General features: G+C 43.0%; 2 pseudogenes; one reads left to right on the top strand and one right to left on the bottom strand.

Annotated features, from left to right (window-relative positions):
- The first annotated feature begins 3,842 nt into the window (after positions 1-3,842).
- LOC117834305 (uncharacterized) lies at positions 3,843-12,887 on the top strand (annotated as a pseudogene).
- Positions 12,888-21,453: 8,566 nt separating this feature from the next.
- On the bottom strand, positions 21,454-22,813 carry LOC117834304 (protein ANTAGONIST OF LIKE HETEROCHROMATIN PROTEIN 1-like; annotated as a pseudogene).
- Positions 22,814-24,271: the final 1,458 nt, after the last annotated feature.

The raw sequence follows: 24,271 nt of genomic DNA, 5'->3' as shown, positions 1-24,271 counted from the left end.
CAAGAGGCCAGGACTTTGGAGCATTGCATGCCAAAGGAAGTTTGGCTCTAACACATGCCTGGGGATCGATGGGGATGGCCGACAAGTGAAGCGACCCTTCGTGGTGCACGGATGTCGTGGGATTAGGTTCACCATGCATGGTTAATAAATTCAAATCGATTCATCTGCCTCTCATAGTTTGGGACTGCTTGATCGTTATTCCGCACTGAGTAAAGATGGAACATGATGATGATGTAAATCTTGATGCTTGTCATTTAATTGTTTGGAAACTATGTTTGCTTAGTATAAGTTGCTAATTTAGATAGGTTAATGAACTTAGAACTTGAGCTAAAATATTGAAAGTAAGGATCAACTCTAGGCGCTTTTGGCAAAAACAAACCCACAGCCAAAAAGCCTTGCATGACTAGGAGTCCGTGAAGTAGTTATCACCTGTCGGGTCAGTCTTGTTGAGTACTAGTTGCTCAGCCTTGCTTGTGGCTATGTTTTCAGGTAGTGCTGAGTACGAGGAAATGGTTGCCAGTTTGACTTGGCCGTCCCAGCTTCCTCTGGGTTGGTCCATCGAGTGAAAACCAGCCTCAGACAGCGTGGATCGTTGAAATGGATATCATGGTCGGCTTCACCATGGTATTATGTATCGTCGTGTAGCTTCCGCTATTTTACTTCTTTGTTGTGTACAACCTTGCAAACCCTATTTGAATTTCGAAAACTCTGATGTAATAAATTATTGAACTATGTTAATGTGATGGAAATGTTGTAATTTCTGTGCCACTCACTTCGTGTGAAATCCGACGGACAACCAAGTTTACTTGCTTAAAGTGCATAATCACGTGTTAGGCGACTTAAGTGCATTTTAGTAAGTTAATTTGAGCGGTTCCACCACATCTCCAAACAATCGTAGCAGCTTGACAGTTGTAGACGGTGCTTTCAGCACGGCCTGCACATCCATAATAGGATCTTGGCTAGCTTTGAGCTCCACCTTTGTTGGTTGAGTTGTATCTGCGCCGATGGGGTTCATCACCTTAGGATCACCCTGAGCAACATCTTGAGGCTCTGGATCATCCTCAATTTCAATTGGCGATTTGTTTTGAGTAGCCACAGTAGCCGTCTTCTCCGCTTCGGTCGCCTCTTTGAGTACCTGCAACCCACCAATGTCATCTTGAGTAGACATGGTGGTGGTATTGTATACACCTTGCGGGAGTGAATGATCCTCAGGATCCTATCCTTCTTCAAAAGTAATTACCGTGGGAGGCATAACTTCCATGGTTAGACTTCTTCACGGGCTTCTTCCCAACTGCAGTATGTTTCTTCTTTAGTGATGGAGGAATTGCAGCTTCAAGCTCATCATCAGCTGAGCGCTTCCTCGATCCAAAGGACAACCCCGCCTTAGCAAATGGCCGGGCCTTGACTTCATTGTCCTCTACGGCAATGGAACTAGTGTTGTTGGAGGCCTCGAGTACTTCCTCTTCCTCATCATCAATCCTTGTGCTCTCTCCCATATACATGCGAGGAGCAGCTTCGCAAGTAACATCTGATTCGGGAGGAAACATCCGATCCGGGAGGAGGAGGAGCAGAGAAGTACAAGCCAACATCTTCCTACACACAAAGACAAGTTAGCGAAGAACAAAAACTTTAAATAGGTACTCGGGGGCTACGGCCATGGGTACTTACAGGCTTTGGTGGGCATGAGGCGCTGAACTCACGCACAATTGTGGGGATCTCAGTCACCATAATTTCATCTGTGCTGAGTTCATCAGGAGAAAGACTGGATGGATCATTGACACACCAGTATACTTATAGCTCTAGTGGCATCGTTGCTGCAAGGGCTGGATTCATCGCTTCATAAAGCTGAAGGCTACTCCAACTCTAGTGAGCCTTTCTTGCTTCAGCTTAGCTATTCTATCAATGAGATTGCGTAGTTGGAGGCAATCCCCATGTGTTGGCTCATCAAGCCACCGGTTGTTCCAGGAGGCGTGATGTCATGTCAGCTTGAGTAGTTTCAGATCATGATTGCTAATGTAACACCATTTTTCCTTCCACCCAGCATTAAAATCTATCAACTCATAATCTAGATACAAGCTACTGAGTTTCTCCCGCATCTAGATACCAGCGCCTCCGGTTACTAGAGTGTGCTCCCTCATCGGTTGCGGCTTTACATGGAATTTTTTTTGGAATAACTAGAAGTAGGGTTTGAATCCCAGAAAAGCTTTGCAGAAGTGAAAAAAATGGCAGTGTGGAGAATTCCGTTGGGGTTCAGATGAACCAGCTCCAACTTATAGTAATCCAGAAGACCCCAAAAAAGTCAGAAGTTGGCAATGCAAGACCGCGCTTGATGAAGTGAACGAAAATTACCATTTCACTGGGGTGTTCCTCCAATAGCCACAAATTGTCATAGGCAGATGCCCAACTGATGAATTCTTGATTTTGGAGCAGCTTGGTGGCCACAAGTGCCTTGATCTCCTCCTCTTTCAAGGATGACCGCTTCCAAGCGTAAGCGGGAGTTGGTGGCGCGGTCTGATCTATTTTCCCGTACTTGGGCGCTGGCAACTGAAGATCTTTTCCCTTGCTAGATCCTTTCTTCTTCTTTTCCCCTCGGCAGGCTTGATAGCAGCAGCTTTCCTCCACATCCTTGATGTCACGAGCTTCTTCTGTCACATACGCTCGGGGGTTGAGTGGTGGGGGGGCAGCGCTAGGCGCTAAGGCTACAGTACGGGAGTTGGAAAGACAGATGGCAAGGGTAAAACATAAGGGATAACTTCCTCCATTATTTATAGCAGTGGCACAGTAACAACTATGCAAATGAAGGATTTTCAAATCAAAGAATCCCCAGGAAACCTGATTGGCAGTTACCTTTATTTTCGGGAGGAGATAAGATCTCTTTCTAGAGATGGTCACGTTGACCAAAGGTTGACCCTTATACCCATCATACTAGTCAGCTAAGACTCGGGGCTGTGTGCCACGTGTCCATCGACAAAAAAAAATTCTTCAGGCTTTAAGGGGAAAATGATGCAAATTACAGTTTGACTCTCAGTCTAATTCTTCGATTCAACCTAAAGCTGGGGGTTACTCCATATGGAGTGCGACGCCGCACTTTCATATAAAATTTAAGGTTGAAAGATACAAGACTAAGTTAAATGAGGCTTGAGCACATTCTAGCCGTATGGTAGTTTTTGGGTACCTTTCAAGATTTAACCAGATGAAGTACTCGAAGAGCACCAAAACTAGTTAGTGAAGTCTATAAAAGTACTTGGAACTGCTGCATTTGACTTAAAAGTATCCGAGGGCTTGTCGTAATACATCTATGGGCCCATCAGAAGGTTTGGACACTCCTAAGATATGGGGCTAAACACCGAGACGCATCTGACATGGAGACCATGGCGCAAGACGGCGTAGTCTACATGAAAAGATAAGAACTAGTCGAAGATTAGGAAAGTACTCCTTCTAATAAGAGTAGAACTTCTCTAGTCGTATCCGACTAGTATTCTGGTAACCAACCGACCTGTAACCCTGCTCCCGGATATATAAGGCGAGGCAAGGACCTCTCCAAGGCAATTCAACCCACCCAACACAAAGGACGTAGGGTATTACGCAATCTAGCGGCTCGAACCTATCTAAATCGTGTGTCTATGTTTATCTTCGAGTTCCTGATCTCAGTGAGCCCCACTAACCAAAACATTACCTCGGGCACCCCCTCGGTAGATTGCCAGTCTAAACACCGACACCTACCAAGTCTCATTTCACTCAAGCTGACAGACTGTGATGGAAGGGCTCCATTCCTTGACAGGATGACATCCTTGGCATCCGCCATTGTTACATTTGATTCAAATACTTGTTAGGACAGCTGTATGTTGTCTAGTGTTGATGTTTGTGGCAGTGACGACTGCGAGGGTTCTGGATATTATTACTATGACCCCAGTACTCACCGCACAAACTGCTTGCTTCTCAATGGTCTTCCTGAAGCTACAAACTTTGAGCTGTCAGCTTATCCTGAAATGGTATTTTTGCGCATACTTTGTATAGTCTTGATATTTCTTCAGCTGCACTATTCTCTCGATATGACCACCTCGTTCATTCCAATTGCATTAGCATATGACATCAGACACAGGCTTTATGCATGAATGCAAGACTCATTTGTTCTTTCATGTCATCATATTTCTCAAACACACTTGAGAGTCATGTCATTGTATTTCAATAAAAGGTCACCCACGGTTGTCCTGTTTCTTGTTGGACTACATTTTCTGTAGTTTACAAATGACAATCATGCTATGTTACCACCAGAAAAAAGCGGGCAGCATTTGCTGAGTGATGTTAATTTCACTGCATATTCAATATGGTAAAAGGGTTTTCTTATTGGAAACTCGTGTATCTATTCAACGTATATGGTTAAAATCCTTCCATTATCCATCATTACTTTCTTCTTGTTAGTTTGGAGTTTTTTAAAATAGACATAATCACTATGGTATGGTTGCATCTTGTACATTGATTTGCAGATTCCTTTTTTGACCTAACTCCGTTGAATCTTGCCTAGGTTGTTTTCATACGGGATTTAAAGTTTGCCTGTACATTTGGCAAGTTAAAGACTTTGGTACATGCTGATTGGTTTGTGGCTGATGACTTGAGTGCACTAACTTGGTTTCTACACCACTCACCCATCCTTGAGAAGCTTACACTTCACATTTCAAAGGTGTTAGTTTTGTTTATGTGTAGCTTTATGCTCTTGAAACATTGTTGCATAGTCTATTTATTTGGTTTTTCTTTATTTTTTATGCTATAGGTCCACGGAAATTCTATAACTGCAGAACGAAGTTGCGAACTGCCAGAACCATCAGTCACATCTAACCATCTTAATATAGTTGAAATCAAATGCCATCAGGTTGATGGGATGGTTATTGAAATTTTTAAGATTTTAACTGCCTATGGAGTACCATTAGAGCAAATTAATATCCAATGTTCTACTGGATCGGGCGGTGAGTTATCTATGCTTGTATTTGAATTTTATCACCATCTGTTAGCAGAACCAATCATTCTCCAGAAGTATTTAACATCTTTTAGATGGAATCACAATATACACTTAGTTCTTTTTGGAGCAAACAATATTTACATAGTCTGGTAACCATGACATTAGTTTCAACTTTCAAGCTTATAGGGGATCTACATTAATTGTTACCCTTATTCCTGTTCTACCAATCAAAACCAATGTGACTGCTCTCCAGTTTGGGACTTCTACACAGGCAACCAACTATTGTCGTCTATGAAGTCCATTATTTTGATTGAATTTTCCATTGACCAGTTCCTGCTCATGCATTCTAGTATAATGCCATTTGTTGAATGTCCAGTGAACCTGTGCTTCCACTTATGCCTTTTACTTTGATTCAATTTTTTTATGTCATATGTATTTATATGAGTTGCATTTAGTGCGAACTCCATTTCCTCTAACATTTGTTTCTTAATGCTGTGTGTGGTTTGTGACATAAGTAAATTGATATTTGTCATCTTATTTGATCATCAAACCTGGTGATATACATATGAAGTTGCATAATTGCACACCGGTCCAAGTGAAGTACTTATTTATTTCCTCTATTTAGGATTTTTTTATCAAATTCAAATAATCTGTCACTTTATTCCAAAAATTGCTTTTTAGTGCTCTGTTTTCTGCTTTTTTTTCCACAGATGTTAATTTTAAATGCACTGGTTTCAGCGCAAAGTAGAGGTAAGAAGATCTATGCTATTTATGGTATATTATCTTTTGCACCTTCTAAAAGTGTTTGCAAAATTACATCCTTCTTTTCATAATAACGTTATATGTTTATTCACTGGACAGAATAAGCAGATTTTGTTAGATAATAGCGAGTCAACATAGACTTGTTTGCTATTTTTGCACCTACTTCTTTTGCGATTTTGGCTAATTATTTTGGAATACAACCTATGGCCACTGTGCTGTTTTCAATTGGATTGTTGTTTGCAATAATCTGGAATGCATAATTTTTTAGCTTTAGATGATTATCTATCAAAATCTTATTTTCTGAGACTCTTGGTGCTTCTAATATGTGGAAACAAAATAAGGACATTCTTATATCAGCTAGATTTTGAAACTGTAGTTGAAGAGAAGTTCCATTTATAATTCAGAGATGAAAGCAAAAAATATTTCCGTTCTGCCTTGAACAAATGAATATCGCTACATAAATATAGATATATCATCGCCATTTTGTGCTCTTTAATCTCCAAAAATTACCCTTTTCATTCATTTCAATATCCTTCCTGTTTGCCTGTGTAGCCTGTAGGAACTCAGACCACTACCCACTTAATGATATTGCCCGTCGAGTTTTACTTCACTGAATTTTGTGGATTGTTTTATGGGTTTTCAAAACCGCTTCTATCCTCGTAATCTACTGAATGCTATTTTTATGGATGGAGAAATTTTCTATCAACTATATGCCTTATCATTCACATTTCCCCTTTCTCTTGTACAGGTTTCAGAAATATTTGCGCAGCATTTGATACCAAGCAGAGATGAGGATATTTAGGCCGTTCATGAATCTTCTCTCTTGATTATTCAGAAACATTTCGTGAAGAAAGCTTTCAGCTGTGATGTTGGTGCCCTTGTTAACCAGGATCCCTTGGAGTGGACGCTGAAGTTTACTTGCACTTTGGTTCATGTGTCGTTTTGCAATATAACTTTAGTCTTGTCTCAAGTTTGTGGCTTTGTATTCTAAATTTCTAATGCCAGTTAGATGCATTATTGATCATAAGAGCTGCATGCTCTTAAAATTAAGGGCATTTTCTTTGCCAAGAAACACTTCCCGGTGCTGATAATTCAAAGTTCATCGTGCATTGCTTTGTGGCCACATCTTAGACTACATATGTAAGTATGTAACATATAGTATAGTTTTCAGTATATCTAGCGCTCAGACGTGGAACAGTCTCGCTACATTAGAAAACAAGAGTTGCAGCATCAAGACCATGCAACTAAAAAATGCCTCTCTTGCAATTACGTCTTTGCCATAAGATCAGAGTATTCCCACAGCAACTTCGCATCATGTTTTGTTAAACATGCATATATAATTTTGATCTAGCGCAAAAAGAGTGTTGCAAGGCACAAAATGTGAGACAACATCACGGAATCAACAGGGCGGCACAGAATGGCTAGTGCATCAATTTTTTATTTTTTTTAAGATGTGCATAGCACATTTTTCATTAAGAAGAAGAGTAGGATTACAACAAAGCAGTCTCAAGAAAACCTTGAAACACAAAAACAGGATGCCATACAAGCAATGGCAGACAACCAACAGCACAAGAACAGAAACAGAAAATCCCACTCATCCCCACACCTAAACACCTAAGCCACGCCTGAAGACCACCACCTTGAACAGACGGGCCAAGCGTGAACTCCTAACCTTGCCAAGGGACGCGCCACCACCCAAGCTTGGAGACGAGAGAGTGAGCAACCACGGAGATGAGAGAGCGAGCGACCACTTGAGCTCCAGAAGCCAAGAAGGAGGACGTCACTGCCACCCGACCACTACGACCAAGTTTTCAACACCCTGCATACAAAAAGTAAAGACTCGAAACCGGTCAGAGTACCCGAGTCGAAGGCAAGAGAGAGCATGGAGAATTCCCTAAAAATGATGCCTTCAAGAAGGACACGACGCACAAAATACGCCGCCATCACCTGTCTAGACATCTAGACTAAGTTTTCACCTCGGGAAACAAGGTTAGGATCATCAAAAAGCCTCCAACAAGGTAAACAACGTTCGAGGATGTCGTCATTGTGTGCGCCAGCACAAGCTGCGCAAGGTTTTCACCTAAGACCCATGAACCCCTCCTTCCTCCCTAACACCAAAGGCCAACGGGGAACAGAGCCGGAGACAAATCAAGCAAGAGCAACCATGCAGGGGTGAGGGAAGAGCAGCATAGCCCGGAGGGGGGCGACAGCAGATCAAGAGCGACGGCGCAGGCCCAAGAACTCCCACCACTAGAATAACCAATGGGCACGACGGCCGCACGACCAAGAGCGGTGCCGGCTATGGGCACCTACACGACCAAGAATGGGGCGATGGGGAGTAGCCAGGGGGGCTCAAGGGCACCCCAACACAAACACGGGCAGTGCAACAAGTGGTAGCGGTGGCGGCGGTGGCAGCTACGATGGCTCCCGAGTCTCAACTGACGACCGGAGACAGTGGCTTCAGAAGATGACCAACGGCGATAGCCCATGTCATGAGTACCACACCCGCGGCTCGAACCCGCAAGACAGATCCGGGCAGGGGTGGCGGATCTAATGACAGGTGACCAGTGGTAGCGGATGGGAGCGCGACCAACGACCACGGTGGGGGGCCAGTGGGGAAGAGGGAGAGGTGGGGAAGGGATAGAGGAAGGGGAGGCAGCACCAACACATGCACCAGCACCGCCCCACCGGGCTCCACCATCAGCAGCATGGGCGGTGGCGAGCTCGAGGAGCACCTAGTGCCAAGGAGCCCCAGGCAGCAAATGGAGAACGTTGTCCATGCCACGGGCGCCCCGTGGGTGGCGACGCCGGGAGCAGCTCCACACAGAGTGGACGCGACAGGCGCGATGGGAGGAAGGCGGCCCGAAGCAGCAGGGCAAGGTGCGGGGATGCGCACGGCGCACATGCCCAGCCCCGCTGGTCCCCCTTGAGCCACCCTAGGATTGTTGGGGATTTGACTCCACCAGACAAGACAAGAGAGATAAAATGGAGAAGAAGACATAACTAGGGGGAAGTGTGGAGTGCTCAAGGTGAGTTCCCTCCTCAATGCCTCATGAGTCCTTTATATAGACGGGGAGGGGGTGGCAATTAGCCCGGTACAAAATTTACAACTAGGCCTTTCAACCTTTACAAAGGTGGGGGTGCCATGCGAAGCCCTTCTCTCCAACAGTAGCCCCTCAGCTACTTTGGTTTGGCTGGTACAACAAAGCAAAGTAGCTGAATTCATGGGAAAAAAAAGGCTAGCTACAAATTTCACTTCAGCCATGAGGATCTGCCCCCCTACCTCATCTACTTCATCGCTGGACTCCGCTTCACTAGTCATCTTTTATTCCTCAACTTCGGCTTTGAAGCTTCGCCTTTTAGCTTCAGCTTTAACGAATGTAGTCCAAGTAGAAAATTCTGTCGAAGTAGCGAAGGTAGATGAAGTAGAAACACGCTTCTTCTATGTAGTCCATGTAGTCAAAGTAGTTATTCCATCTCTTGTGTAGCTGAAGAAGAAGCTCCATTTTTAATCGCGATTGATGTAGTCGAAGTAGAGGAAGCAGAGAGCCGCTGCCTTTATCCCGCCAAAGCCACCAACGCCTTCAAATCTTCGCTCATACGCACCGGGCAAGACTTGAATCTCGGGGTGAATTGGTTCTCCACGATCCCGCCATAGCCCCTCTTGGCTGGTGCTTGTGGTGAAGATGGCAATGAAACTTTGCGTGTTGTCGAAGTAGTGACGAAGGCGACGTAGATCGAAGCTCCTTAAGTTGATGTAGCAACGAAGATGAAGTTGATGACTATGCTGATGATGATGATGAACCCCTTGAGCCAAAGTAGCAACGGAGCTGAAGTCGATGATGTTGCCGATGGCAAGCCCCTTGAGCCGAACAATGTCGTTGAGGATGTAGGCGAAGCTGCCAAAGAGCCCCTTTAGCTGAACAATGTTGTCGAAATCAAAATAGACAATGCCGAAGTTGATGGCAAGCCCCTTTCCTGTACAATGTTTAACAAACAGTTCCTTGCAAGTACTACATTTAGTTACATGTTTTTAAGCATATTATTTTTTATAAACGAAGTGCAACAGTTTTCTCCTATTTTATGTTCATATTTTGACAGAAACCTGTATGAGAATACACGAAGTGGCTCGTTAGCCAGACTTCAATTTTTATGCAACTTCACGTTCCACGAATTGACTTTTCATTCCCTTCACGTTTCACGTTTCATGAAGGTGCTTCCGTTTCTCCACGAAAGACTTTACTCGCTCCCTGAATCCACAGGTAGCTTAGCGTCACATTTCTGTGCGCTCCAGCAACACATTTCCGTGCGCTCCAGCAACACATTTCCGTGCGCTTAAGTGAGTTTTGTGGACGATATGGCTATCTACCTCATCGTTCACAAATTCCCTTATTAGGAGTCTCTGACTCGTGCTTGCCGAAAGTGATTCCTCTTCGAAAAGTAGAGGGCAATCACTTTGGTTTTTTCTCCATTTTTTTCTCTAGTGACATATGAGTATTCTCCTCTTCATATAGATGAAGCCAATAAATTGTCCATTTTCAATAAAAGAAGTCCATTAGATGAATCCAATTATTCCCACTGTGATAACCGAAAAGCCATGCGGTAACCCACAAGTTCCAACTCAATTATATCATTATTAATAGCTTTGGTGAAAAGTCCAATAACCCAAAGATTAAATCCTCGGTGAGGGAGATGAACAAAGATGTATTGAGGCTGCATGTTTGCAAAATGATGCAAAAATCGAGCACATGTTGCATTTCACTTCTGTGATGAAAGAGGTAAACCCGCATTTTAGCGCAAAATGGAAACAAAGAGATAATCTTTAGAGTTATGTGCAATAACTAATGTTTAAACGAAGTGTAAAATGCATATACACATAAACGGTCTGGCTTGTGGCTTTGTACTGCCAACGTCGGCTGTTAGCTCTATTAAAAGTATAAGAGCTATCTTGTTTTTTTTCCTACTAACTTACAGAAGTCAACTTTGATAATCGAAAAGTCTTCGCAAGATGCAACGAAAGCCATGTCTTGGTTTGTCATCTGATGCACGTGCACATAGCCCTGAGGTTCAAGCCTTTCACCAACGAAGTTATTTTTGGCACTTATTTTTTCACCTTTTTTTTAAGCTGAAACTTTAAACAAAGAGAAAGCCCCATGTGAATCCAAAGCAAGCGAAGTTCACTCATGTGAATTCAAAGCAAGCAAAGTCATTTTTGCATGTTTTTTTCTAAAGTATTATTTGCAACACTATCAAATATGTAAAACTAGATGTTACCAACGAAGTTGAACAGCCTGAGCACAGCTGAGACCGTTGCATTTTACTTTGTTAATGAAAGAGAGAAACAACCCGTATAACATAACTGTACTAAATCTACCGAAGTGAATTTGTGTAACACAAAATGTAAAATTGATAAACGAAGTGAAAAGATTATTCATTTTGTGTCCATCTATACCTATTATTAAAGCAAGCAACGTCTCTGCCAGCAATTTTCGTCCATCGCCCTAATTTTGCAAAAAAGCCCCTCAAGTTTTTGGTAATGAACCTGCAGTCCATATTCTGAAGAGAGGGGGGCTCGGGTGGGAAAAAGAGGGAAGGGAGGGGGTTAAGGGAAAAGGCTTCTCCTTTCTCCACAACAGAGAGGCTCAGGAGGGGATTGGACGCGGGCGGAGGCCGGAGCGGGGTGCCCTGCCGCTGCCCCGCGCGGCCTCGGCAGCGAGGTCGGCCAGGTGCTTGGCAACGGCCTACGGCTGCGTGCACTCGTCGTCTCGACCCTTCTGGATGCGGGCCGTGGCGGCAGCGGCGGATCGGAGCAAGAGGCGGCGGCAGTACTGCGCGTGGACAAGGGTCTTGGTGTCGACGGGGTGGAGGAGGCCCGACTGGTCCTCCTGCAGCGCCTCCCAAGACCGGTCATCCGCGAGAACAAGATCCCCGCGGAGCACGCGGAATCGGTGACGCAATTCAGGGGACGATCGGACAGCGGCGAGGAAGGCGCGGCAGGTGAGGGCTGATCTCAAGGATGAGGTCGTCCCCGAGGTCGCGGATGGGGGACCACAATGGCTGGCCTTAAGGTACAACTCATATTTCATTAGTTGTTCATTGAGTGTTTACCATGACCTGTACATTTTCTTCTCCTTTCTAATCACACCATCGCTATTCTCTGTAGGCATTAGGCTACGAGTTTGACAATGATGAGTTTCATGCAAATGTTCATGGTACCTTGCCATATCACAATCTGAGGCCCGACCCTGTTTTGAGGACCCTCCTACTTTCAATTCCACAGAGAAAAATAGTATGAGAAGCACCGGTTTTTCTATTTTGTTGCTGTACTCACAAATGACATGCTTGAAAAATGATTAAGAGAGCATTTTTACCAACCTAATTTTGGTTGTTGCAGGTATTCACAAACTCTGACAAAGCACATGCGGAGGAGGCTTTGCACAGGCTGGGTTTACAGGGTTGCTTTGATGGTGTGATATGCTTTGAGACACTAAATCCTTGCAATGGTTTGATATGCTCAGTCCCAGAATTGCATGCTATTCAAGGATGAAACATATGCCAACTTGGTTGATCTGAATGAATCAAATGGGTTCAAACCCAAATCACCCATCCTCTGCAAGCCCTCCATTGAAGCCATGAAAGCTGCAATTCGAATTGCAAATGTTGATCCTAAGAAGACAGTAAGAATTCTCCTCTCCGAAACATGACCAAGTACACGTTCAAACAAGCAAGGAATGCCCCGGTGGAAATTTACCTTCTATATATTTTTCAGATATTTTTTTTGACGACAGCACTCGGAACATAGCTTCAGGAAAGGCTGCAGGCTTCCATACTGTGATTGTAAGGCATCGTACATAGCCCAGATTCCACATTAACCATCATCATGTTCAAAGGAAAAACTTAATTTACAAAACTTCCTGAATTTTGTAGGTTGGCAGGTCGACACTTGTTCCCTGAGCTGCTCTGGAGAGCATTCATAACATCAAGGAAGCTTTGCCCGAGATATGGGATGGTCAAGATCGGTCTGAATCTGATGTTGTTCTTACTTCCAGCTCTGTTGGGACTGTGGTGGTTGCTTGAATGCGTCACCGTGTGGGTTATCCATCCTGTAATGCCACGTGTGGACTACTTGGTGTGATTTTGGATAGTGGATGCAGAAGATGTATCCTAGCTTCACTGGTGAAGAATTTGCTGTCATCGTTCCAACTATTAATGGAACTGTAACAGTTGGAGCACTGTGAGCATATGCAGTAATTCTGCAGATGTTACTCGCATTATCAGTGTACCATTCTCTATGTACCGTGTTTTTACCTCAGAATAAAGTGATTGCTCTAATAGAAAACTTCAGAAGTTTGTAAGATATTTAGATGAGTCTTGCATTTTTAGATGACAACCCTTTACAAACATATTTTTTAAAGAAAGGTCCTTTAGGTAGGTAACAAGGGCATTGAAATAAATATAAAGTTTCAATGCAGTCCTTCTCATTGGATTATATTCAACACACAAGACATTATCTGAAAAAAGGTACAAAATGATATGCAACAATCAAATTTGTGGTTCATAACCATAATTTATAAGTCCATACATTAATTGATTAATTTGCAAACATCTAAATAGATATTACTCTTAGAACTCTCAGCTACAGCCATTTCATCAAAAGGTAAGTCATATTAAAACATGATTAGCTACATATAGACCATATTATATAGTATGGTAATATATTGATGTAATTTTCATGTACCCGCAGCAACGCACGGGCATATTTACTAGTAATATGTAAAATTACAAAGTTAATCCTGACAAACGAAGTTACTTTTGTGCACACCAAGGTTCGATTCCACTTCGGCATGGCTCTCTTTTTTTTCCTTTTTTTTCTTTTTTTTTGAATTTTTGAAATTGTTACTAATATAGTATAATATTAGTGGACACTCAATCTGATCACTGAAGTGATCTGAGCTGGTTAGTTTGATGCACAGCTACCCGGAGTTTTTGGGTTCGCACCACCAGGATCCAAATTATTCTACCGAAGTCAAATCATGGTACTTAAAGGACACCCGAAGCTGTTTTACATTTATATATTTAAAAAAATTTTGCAATAATGTAAACTGAGGGGTCGACACGAGGTTAAGCAAACATATTTACAATGTTTTGCTGTTTCTGCGACAATATTAATAAAAAAAGGAAAAACGAAGTATCTATTCCAGCTAAATTATTTAATCAAGCAATGTTCAAATCTCCAGCGAAGTAGTTTTTTATCCAGCTTATTATTATTATTATTATTATTATTATTATTATTATTATTATTATTATTATTATGGAGTACATAAAAAAAGAAGTATAATTGACATATGAAAGTAAAGAAGTCGGTGGTTCAGGTTTTGTGCCCCATAGGCAATCCTAGCAATCTTAAAATATATATATATATATATATAAATCTTTAAATTGACCAACGGAGTGCAACTGCATGCTAAATAAGTTGAAAACGACTCTGTGATACAACAACGAAGTTGATTCGCTGGCCAGGATGGATCGAAGTGGCAGCTTGCGGCCCACACTAACGAAGTTAATTCAAGGCCCATAGGAACGAAGTGAAATGCTCAGTTGTGGCCTGTACCCAGACGAATAGACGAATACAAACAGGGTCCAGTTGGCCAAAGCAGACACGCCTACTACTAAGCTGCGAAGCTGCTAGCACCTTGCTTGTGCACTTTTAACATATGTACCATCAAAGCGAAAAACAATGAACGAAATCCAAGAACAGTCCAACTTTTAACAATGGACGGTGACCAAGAATTACCCCCGCGATGATAAATGCAGTTCGAGAATTGTCTATTTTTACTGTTGACGAAGACGATAAAACTGTTCAGCCTCAACAAGAGGGGCGAATAATCAACCGAAATTCCAATAAATGGTTGGCCCTAACACCGGAGTCAATGGTTGAGCAGCCCAAAGTTGACAAAAATCTGATGCCGGAGAAAGATGTACCTCTGTTTCCATTGAAACTTTGGTGCCCCTAGTACTTGCTTCAAATTTCAGATTTACTACCAAAGTGCATGCTTGGTTTATGACTTCATCTCACAGGTGTGAAAGAGTTGGGTCTCCATTGAGCTGAATAGCATCGAAGACACACCATTATATTCAGAGATAATTGAAATACACTCATCCTGTTCCAACAAATGACACAGGCCGGGGACCCGAATTTAAAATCGGACCAATGAAAAGATACTGGCACCAATATTGAATTCAACATGATGAGCGAGGTTGAATAATTAACTGTTTATCACTGCTGAGTTTTCACACTTGGAAGAACCATGAAATTATCCGCTTAAGAAATTTCAAAGGTGATGATGGCCCAATGAAAAGGACCATGACTTTTGCAACCGTTTATATGAAGGGTGTGATAAAGTTCCTTGATTACGAAAATTAATGATAATATCTGTAGCTGTGCGGGCTTAATTCGTTGGCCGCTTCACAGCAAGGCCCAATATTCTACCGAAGTTGCCAGCCTACCAATAGCTGGTGTGAAGGAAAATTCGTCTTCGTCCTTTGTGTAAACGTAAAAACCAGTCACTTATAGATACTTTGGACAGTTGATGAAACATAAAATCCCCACTTTTCCAATAGATGGGATTCACGCGATTGCCTATTTTTCCAATATATCGTGAATATGGGTAATAATTTTATCTGCAAAATCTTGGAGGTGGCAAAAACATGTGTACATATATTTTGTATGTAGGCAATAAATAGCCGATTCTACATATTTAAATAATAACATGTAAAGTTATAGAACAATAATAAATAAAAACTATATCATGATTCATAAAATAGTAGCTAGGACGTAGTGACTTTACTATCTAAAGAAAAACGGGATGGCGTTGCCCAAGCAAGAAATGACTTCGTAGCGAAGCTAGTAGCTAAAATTGCATGTGAGAAGCAGAAATAATGAATATAAAATTGAACGTTTTTTTATATATATAAAGAAAATGAACGCTTAAAGCTCAAACTGGCGAAGTGACTGAAAATGCTAAGAGGCCATCGCACTATTCAGATAAGTTATGCCATCAGCCCAGAACGAACTCGCATCAACTATTCCCGAAGTCAGAAAATTGGAGCCTGGGTTTCATCACTGCGCCCCAATAACGAAGTTGAAAATAGGCCTAGAACGAAGTTGCATCAATCATCAACCATGGCCGAAGTAAAAAATTATTGGAGCTTGGGCTCCGTTGTTGCGGCCCAGAACGAAGTTGGAGTTATCTCTTCGGTTGGTAATTGGTCCATAAGCAAAAACGAAGTCACGTGGTGCTGTACTGCTGCTCTTCATTAGATACATTATCCTGCAAAAAAACAGAGAACAGTACGCTCCCACCGAAGAAAGAATATTGAATTCTCCTAATGCATGAAAACCAAACATTGACGATAAAGACACTGCGACGTACTCCCTTCTCTTCGTTCCAAATTGTAGGTCGTTTTGACTTTTCTAGGTGTATAGTTTTTGTTATGCACTTAGAGATAGTATATGTCTAGATGCATAATAATATCTATGAACCTAGAAAAGCTAAAACGACCTACAATTTGAAACGGAGAGAGTACTTTCACTGAATAATTAATAATGCTGAAAACGTATATCACATGGCCTCGCCTAAGAATAATTAACTTGGCTTAAAAAATAATTAACTATTATACAGACCGAAGTAAATACTCTTTATAATATATATGACAAGGGATGCATGCAACCAGTGCAAGAATAAATATGAGATAAAAATAAAGGTTACCATGAGCTGCACAGATCCTGTCTGATAATGGCAAAAGCAGTTACAGGGTGTATGAGTAAATGATTAGAAAACGAAGTGGGACCTCAATTGAGTTAGGGGGCATGTCTCGAAGTTGGTTGTTCAGTGTCCCGAAGTGGGACCACTCTTTGTGTTTTTAATCAACTCTTAATGACTGAGTATATAAATACAGTTTTGGACTAGTTCGGATGTTTGAACGCCTACACAGGTCTTGCACAGTCAAAATGTGAACGAAGTAAAAATCAGTACCACCACGCGGTGGGCTGAGATGTCTAGATCATTGCGCAGGCAAACTAGCAGACCCAACCGGTGGTCATGGGCCGGAGTTGGTCGTGCCCTTGCGCTCATTGGGCCGAAATCGTCTTCTGGGCCACGCACGAAGTTGAATCAGACATTCAACGGTGGAGAAACGAAGTTAAATCTTTAACTGTGGAGAAACGAAGTTAGGCTATCCGCACCGCTCAGCTGTAAAACACCCCCTACCGCAAATATACCGGTCAAACTCATGCACCGCGCACCGCTATCTTCTCCTCAGTCCCTCCGTTCGCTACAGCGAAACTGGAAACCCAGCGCGCGAGCTCTCCGCCGCTATCCTCTCCACCCCAGCAGCCGCTCCTCTCGCAGCAGCCGAAGTGTTCGTGTCCTCCCCGACGGCATCCTGGAGAAGCCGGCGGTCTCCCTCAAATCCGAGGGCATTGGGGACGGAGGGGAGGAGGAGGCAGCGCCCGCCGGAGAGTGCAGGGATGGGCCAACGAAGGGGGCCGGCGGTCGGCAGCGGCGCAGAGAGAGGCAGGCACGGACGGACTCGGAGGAGAGCTCTACAACGCGGTCGCCCATTCGCCATCGACGGAGAAGGTAATTCCTATCCCTACTGCAGCCTCTATATCCGGAGGCGCTCGCCCGCCGTGGCCGCTGCGACCTACCGCAGTGGCCCCACCGGCCCCGCCACGGTCGGCCCGCCATCCCCTGCGAGTCGCCGCACTCGCCCCCCGGCACCGCCGTGGCGCTCGACCCCCAGCACCGCCGCTCCACTGTCTGCCTCTTTTCCTATTCGTTTTGCTATCTCCTATCTGTCATACTCCTGAAGATGAATATTGGCTCTACTCCTGAAGTGCTTAAGTTCATAAACCATGGCAAAAATGCATATGTTCTTGAGTCACAACACAGAACTATACACGACAGCACTCTTATATTATACAACTAGTAGATGTCAATCATAATCCAGCAGGATTGTGAACAAAGCTCTTCATAAATGAATCTGCAACAAGTAAAATCGAGCTTAGAAATATTGTCCGCTACTCATATTTTAATTGCACTCAGTTGCAAACAGAGGAAGCAAAAGAAAAGTATGTGCATTACTGTCAAGGTGTATAATCAAATATTACTAGGGACACCATTAAATAAAATGTGGTACTGGTACAGATAATAACAGTGACATCGATAGCAAAGCATAAGGGACCATGACATGCATATGAATAATAGTATCATGTTGAATATTTATTTCAGAAGACCAACACTTTAGATCTGCAAGGTTTTTTTGAAGTTTTTGAAAAAGAGATGTCAATGATGTGAGGGTTTTTATGCTGCCCAAAATAGGCCTTTGCTCTAGATTTTTCTTTTGTCTTCATTATGCGTCTATGTTCCACTGCATATATGTTGTATTGTGATGCTTGCACATATGTGTGTGCCTGTGGTGGGCAGCATATGCCTTTCATGCATACTTCTTGGCATATATGCATCTAGCTAGTTAGAGCTATACAACAACCACATTCCAAAATGTTCTATCTTCCACTCATTCTGACCAACACTAGGAGCATTCATTTCAGGGGTAATGTTCTGTCACCCATTGCTATTTAATTAGGGTTCAGACACATTGGCACCAAAACTTAGCATGTTGCCAAAAACATTTGATGGTGCATATGTATTTAGAATCTTGTAGTCTTTTCTTCATGTTTTAAAATAGAGCAAGATGAATTCGGATGTTCTTCTGCTATACTTATTGTACCATTTACTTCATGTTATTGTAGGATGAATCAGAATAATTGTGACGAAGCTGGTGACGACATTACCAGTTTCGGCCGGGGTCTTCCAATGGCAGGCTTCTATGGAGGGTGGAACCCAGGGTTACAACCATCTGCTCAGCAGTACCCATTTTTCCAGGGAGGGTGGACTGCAGCTCTGAACCAAGGGTTCATGCCACCCTATGCTCAAAATCAGCCTGTTGCTGCAACGGTCGAGAGTGTTCAGCCAGCAGTAATGAAAGAGAGTCAGGGTGATAGGGAAGGAGCATCGATGGCAGCTGGTCGACGACGCAAGGTAGGACCTAGTCGCATCAAGTTATCCAACTTCTCCCCAAAAGAAGATGTGTTCCTTGTGAAGTCATGGTTGGAAATTAGCTGTGACCTAATTATAAACATTGGGCAGAAGAAGGAGGGGTTCTGGGCTAGGATTACAAGCCAGTACAATAACAAGAGGGGTTCCTTTCATGAGAGAAGTTTCAGATCGCTGTAGAGTCGTTGGGAAACTATCAAGGCTGAAACAAGTAAATTTGCAGGGCACATGGCAAATGTTCTTCGAGACAATCCGAGCGGGATGAGTGATGCAGATAAGGTGAGGGAGATGATCTATTATTGGTATTTGGTTTCAATTACAATTTGCTTCATAATTTAACATTGTGTACCCTTTTTGCAGACCTCTTTAGCTCTAGCTAACTTTGCAGACATCGAAGAATACCCTTTTTATTTACATGCATTGCTGGGATTTGCTGAAGGAAGAGCCTAACTGGATGGAGCTCAACATTAGAGGGGCACGACCTGGAGATGACGATGCAATAGCCGATCACATTGCCATAGTCGATTGTGACCTGGAGACACCATCTTCTCAGTACACAGGGAGCAAGAGGCCTATGGGGAGGGATGCAGCTAAAAGACAAGCTAAGAAATCAACCTCTTCCTCCCCGTCAGATTCATCTCAGTATGTTTCAAAGTTGCAGGACCTGTCCATACAAAAGATTTCAATATGGCATGAAGAAAATGCGAAGAAAGGCTCTCTCTATGAGCAAATGGCAGCCATCGAGTCACAGAGGTACAATGAGGTGCACCAACACAATCAGCACATGGTAGCAATTGAGGAAGAGAAATTGCGGATCATGCGTACAAAAGCTGACATACTACAAACACATGAGGAAGAGCGCATCCTCGGGATTGATCTCGACAAGTGTGCTCCGCGCCTCCGCATGTACTATGAAAAGAAACAAGAGATACTGAAGAACATTGGTGCCGACGGAGATGATAGTGTAGACCCTTAAACTAGTGTTGTAATGTGCTACTAGTTGCTGTGTACTAGCTGTGTTGTACTACTAGTTGCTGTGAACATTGGTCCCATGTTGCTGTGTTGTACTACTAGTTGAGGCTACCTTGAAGTGGTTGTGTTGTACTAATAATTGTGAACCCATGTTGCTGTGTTGTACTAATAATTGTGAACCCATGTATTAGTACTGTGTTGCATCAAGGATTGTTCAACTGACTAGGTTGTTCTTCATCTACAATTTTTGTTGTGTTATTACCTAGGATTGTACCGTGTTTCATCATGATTGCTGCTGCATGCCTATATTACCCATTTCATCATTTAGCATCTACAGTCTTTCCTTACCTTTCTTATGCTGCTATGCTTTGTGAAAAGTCCAGTTGTTCTTTTAAAGATGATCATGGCATTCTGGCATTTCAGTTTACTCCAACTTTCATGGAATTCAGGTGCGTGAATGCCAAAGGGGATGATGCTGCCGACTGTGACAAATTTGCCAAGTACTACAGGTCTCTTTGCCCTGGAGAATGGGTGAGTGCATTTTCCTTACTGCTGCCATTGTTAACCATGCTTCTAGGGAACATATCTTTTTGAATGAAGTACTCCAAGTCTACTATTGTGCCTTCCATACCAGTGACAAGAACAGAGCTCAAGACCTGCTGACAAACAACAAAATTCTGGAGCTTTGCAGAAGACTAGTTCTAGAGCTCAAGGCCTTCCATATCATTTTGGTGCTTAATTAAATTACAGGGTAGATTTCCTTTTGCGCACATTTGTTTGAACTACATATGTACAAGACACAAAGAGTTTAATGGAGTCCCTTATAGTCCTTCAACTATAGGAGTTCTGAGTGTTTCAAAATAAAATTTAATCTGTGAAATTAGCAATTAATTTCACCTCTATTATGTTAGCAGTCAGTCTTACACAGTGTTACAGATTCAAGAATCCTTCCAATCTCAACTCATCAAAACAAGCTGAAGCATAGTATTGGCTTGATGACTTATACAATGAACATAAAAACAGTACAACGGTATAATTTCAGGTAAGATAGGTTACAGGGGCAACTCTTGAGGAAGCAAGTAACAAGATTCAAAGGGAAATCAATGTGAGCTCCGATGTGCTGATGAATACTTGAGCACCAAAAATAGCAGATTTTTTTCTCTGGTTTTTAAACAATTGTTTCTGCAGAAGTTTTCAGAAGTACCTTGTCTGCATACTTATTCACCAATGAAGGTAGATCAGATTTAGGAGTACATCCTCCAAACAGAGAGCAATAATTTGTTCACAAAATTCCTTACAACAAAAGGAACAATAATTTGTTCACAAAATTCCTGACAACAAAAGAGCAAGAGAGAATTAGCGTGTCCCAACCTGCTCAGCCTCTCTGTACTTCTAACCCATTTCAAACAAAACCTGGAAGAAATTCAATTGAAAAAGGCCCATTTCAGCACAGTTCATCTTCCAGCAGGTTACAAAACAACCAGTATGGATGGTAGTAATGACTGCATACATAACAGGATTACGATGTTTATAACTGCATACATAACAGGATTACGATGTTTATAACTTCATGCATAATAGGATTACAATATTTATGACTGCATACATAACAGGATTACAATATTAGGATGAACCATGCAACATTCATTGGTGTTCGATAAGATCCATTTGCAACTGGCTATGGATGGCAGTATTCTTCAACTTATGATGTTTATTAATATACTCCACTCTCTCTTGGGTTATGGTCTGGTATGGAGTAGCAGGAACCCCAACATTGTCGTAGTTCGTATTCTCTGCAAGTTTCCCTTCATCCTCGATAATCATATTATGCATAATTATGCACGCTGTCATAATGTCCCTAATCTGTTCACGATTCCAACCATATGCAGGGCCTCGAACAATAGCCCACCTAGACTGAAGGACACCAAAAGTGTTGTCAATATCTTTATGAACTTTTTCCTGCTCCTTAGCAAAGTGTGCTGTCTTCATATCCACGGGATGGGAAACTGTCTTCACAAAAGCCGACAAATTGGGGTATATACCATCAGCAAGATAGTAACACATGTCATACGTGTGACCATTAACGGTGAATGATACCGGAGCTGCTTGGCCTTTCAAATATGCGGAGAAGACGTGCGACTTTTGAAGGACATTAATATCATTGCAGCTGCCTGGCATGCCGAAATAGGCATGCCATATCCAAAGGTCATGCGAAGCTACCACCTCAAGTATCATGGATGGATGCTTCCCACGCCCTGTGAACATGCCTTTATATGCCGAGGGGCAATTGCGCCACTCCCAGTGCATACAATCAATGCTTCCCAACATTCCTGGAAATCCACGTTGCTCTCTAATTCTGAGAAGCCGTGCTACATCTTCCGCGTTCAGAGCATATAGATAGTACTCCACGAATACAGAAATGATAGCTTGACAAAAATGGTGGAGAGCCTTACGAGCAGTTGACTCACCAATACGGACATACTCATCTACAGTGTCAGCAGGTAGACCATATGCAAGAATGCGAATAGCAGCAACTGCCTTTTGCAAACCACTGAGCCCAAGACGGCCAATGGCATCCTCCTTTTGCTTGAAGTAGGAAGTCTGCACCTTCAATCGCTTTAACAAGGCGCTCAAACACATGGACGCGCATTTGAAACCTGCACACAAAGATAAGGTCTGTCAATGTACTGCAAAGTAACCCATGAAGCAATCCATGACTACCAGAAACACACCATCGACTAAACAAAAACACTGAGTAAACAGGATTGGGACCAAAGTAGTCAGCACGGATCCTCGCATCCCTGACCGCATCATCCCTCTATCGTATCTGCTTTGGTGGACCATTGGAACGACGTTTATGACGAGAGGGTCCAGCATTCTCGAGCTCAAACGACTCCAGTACCTCCAAGTCGTCGTCATCAACAATCAAATAAAAATCATCTTCGTCATCCTCGTCCCCTGTCACCCATGTTCTACACATGGAAGAACCAAAGTAGCCTGCCATGACCGTGGAGGGAATGGGCGACGGGTGGACAGAATAGGACCTCGATGGAGTGGAGGGAACAGGCGACGAACCCTAGCAGCCAGCCATGCCGAGATCAAATCCAGCTATTTGGGCTGCCAGATGGAGTATATGATAGCTCAAATGGATGCTTCTAGGCTATGGCCACTCGTTGCTACAAGGAATCGATGAGGAACTCACCGGATAGGAAGGGAGACAGCGGCGCAGTCGGTGGTGGCAGTGGCGGTTCGTTGAGTTGGGGATGGGGTTCGTTGGGGTTGGGGATGGTTTACAGGTGCTTGCGCGGCATCGTTGCAAGGTTATTATCTATACAGGCCCGATGGGCCATGTGGGCCATGCCCTGTTTAGCGCTTGGTTTAGCAACGGAGCGGTGCGGATAGCCTTAAATCACGATAAGCGAAGTTGAACCTCCAGCCGCGGAGAAACGAAGTTGAATCTTGATAAACAAAGTTGAATCTTCAACCACGGAGAAACGAAGTTGAACATTTAGCTGCGGAGAAACAAAGTAAAATCTTGAATTGCCAAGAAACAAAGTAAAATCTTAAAATCTCGAATCTCCGAGAAACGAAGTAAAATCTCGAATCTCTGAGAAACGAAGTAAAATCTCAAATCTTGAAATCAGTCACACTGAAGAAGTGAAACGAAGTCAGAATACCTCCCTCCGAAGTTATTTCTTCTTACTCTGAAATTAATTCTCTCTTTTTAAATTATTATTTTATGTTTTTAGTCAAACATGCAGTGGGCGCCACTGTTGGGGATTTGACTCCCCCAGACAGGAAAAGAGAGATAAAATGGAGAAGAAGATATAACTAGGGGAAGTGTGGGAGTGCTCAAGGTAAGTCCCCTCATCATTGCCCATGGGTCTTTACATAGAGGGCCCCCCAAGCCCCTGGTGGGTACAAAATTTACAACTAGGCCTTTCGACCTTTACAAAGGTGGAGGTGTCATGTAAAGCTCTTATCCCCAACAAGGACCTTGAGCAGCACATCTTGTCGGTGTTGGCGGTGAAGAAGGCGGAGGCGATGCAGTCAATCCAGAACCCCTGGCCAGAAGCAACGGCACTGCGCTGTGTGCTGCAGCAGCAGCTCTGGTTCCTCGTGCTGCCGGTCGCTGCCGTGGCGAGGCTCCTCCAGGGACACTAGCGACGTGGCACCATCATGCTCGTCGAGCTAGGAAGACGGGCCCCCCGAGCCTGGGAGAGTGCACATCTGGTGTCACACTCTAAAATTTTTGGATTTCAGGATGTGATTAAAAAGAATAATTAAACAATGATTTTCTTATATTTTTTTTTAAAAAATTAACATTTATTTTCTTGACAGGAAATGTAGTATAGGAAAAACAATTGGTTGCTTTTCTACATTAAATAGTGTTGTTCTATGTGTGCATTCATGCCGATGCATCTTGGTGTTTATTGAGTGCAAATATTTTAACATGCGTTTA

The sequence above is a fragment of the Setaria viridis genome, chromosome 8, assembly GCF_005286985.2.
Source record: "Setaria viridis chromosome 8, Setaria_viridis_v4.0, whole genome shotgun sequence".
Taxonomy (NCBI): domain Eukaryota; kingdom Viridiplantae; phylum Streptophyta; class Magnoliopsida; order Poales; family Poaceae; genus Setaria; species Setaria viridis.
The sequence above is the reverse complement of the archived record's forward strand: the minus strand, read 5'-3'. Positions and strand labels throughout refer to the sequence as shown.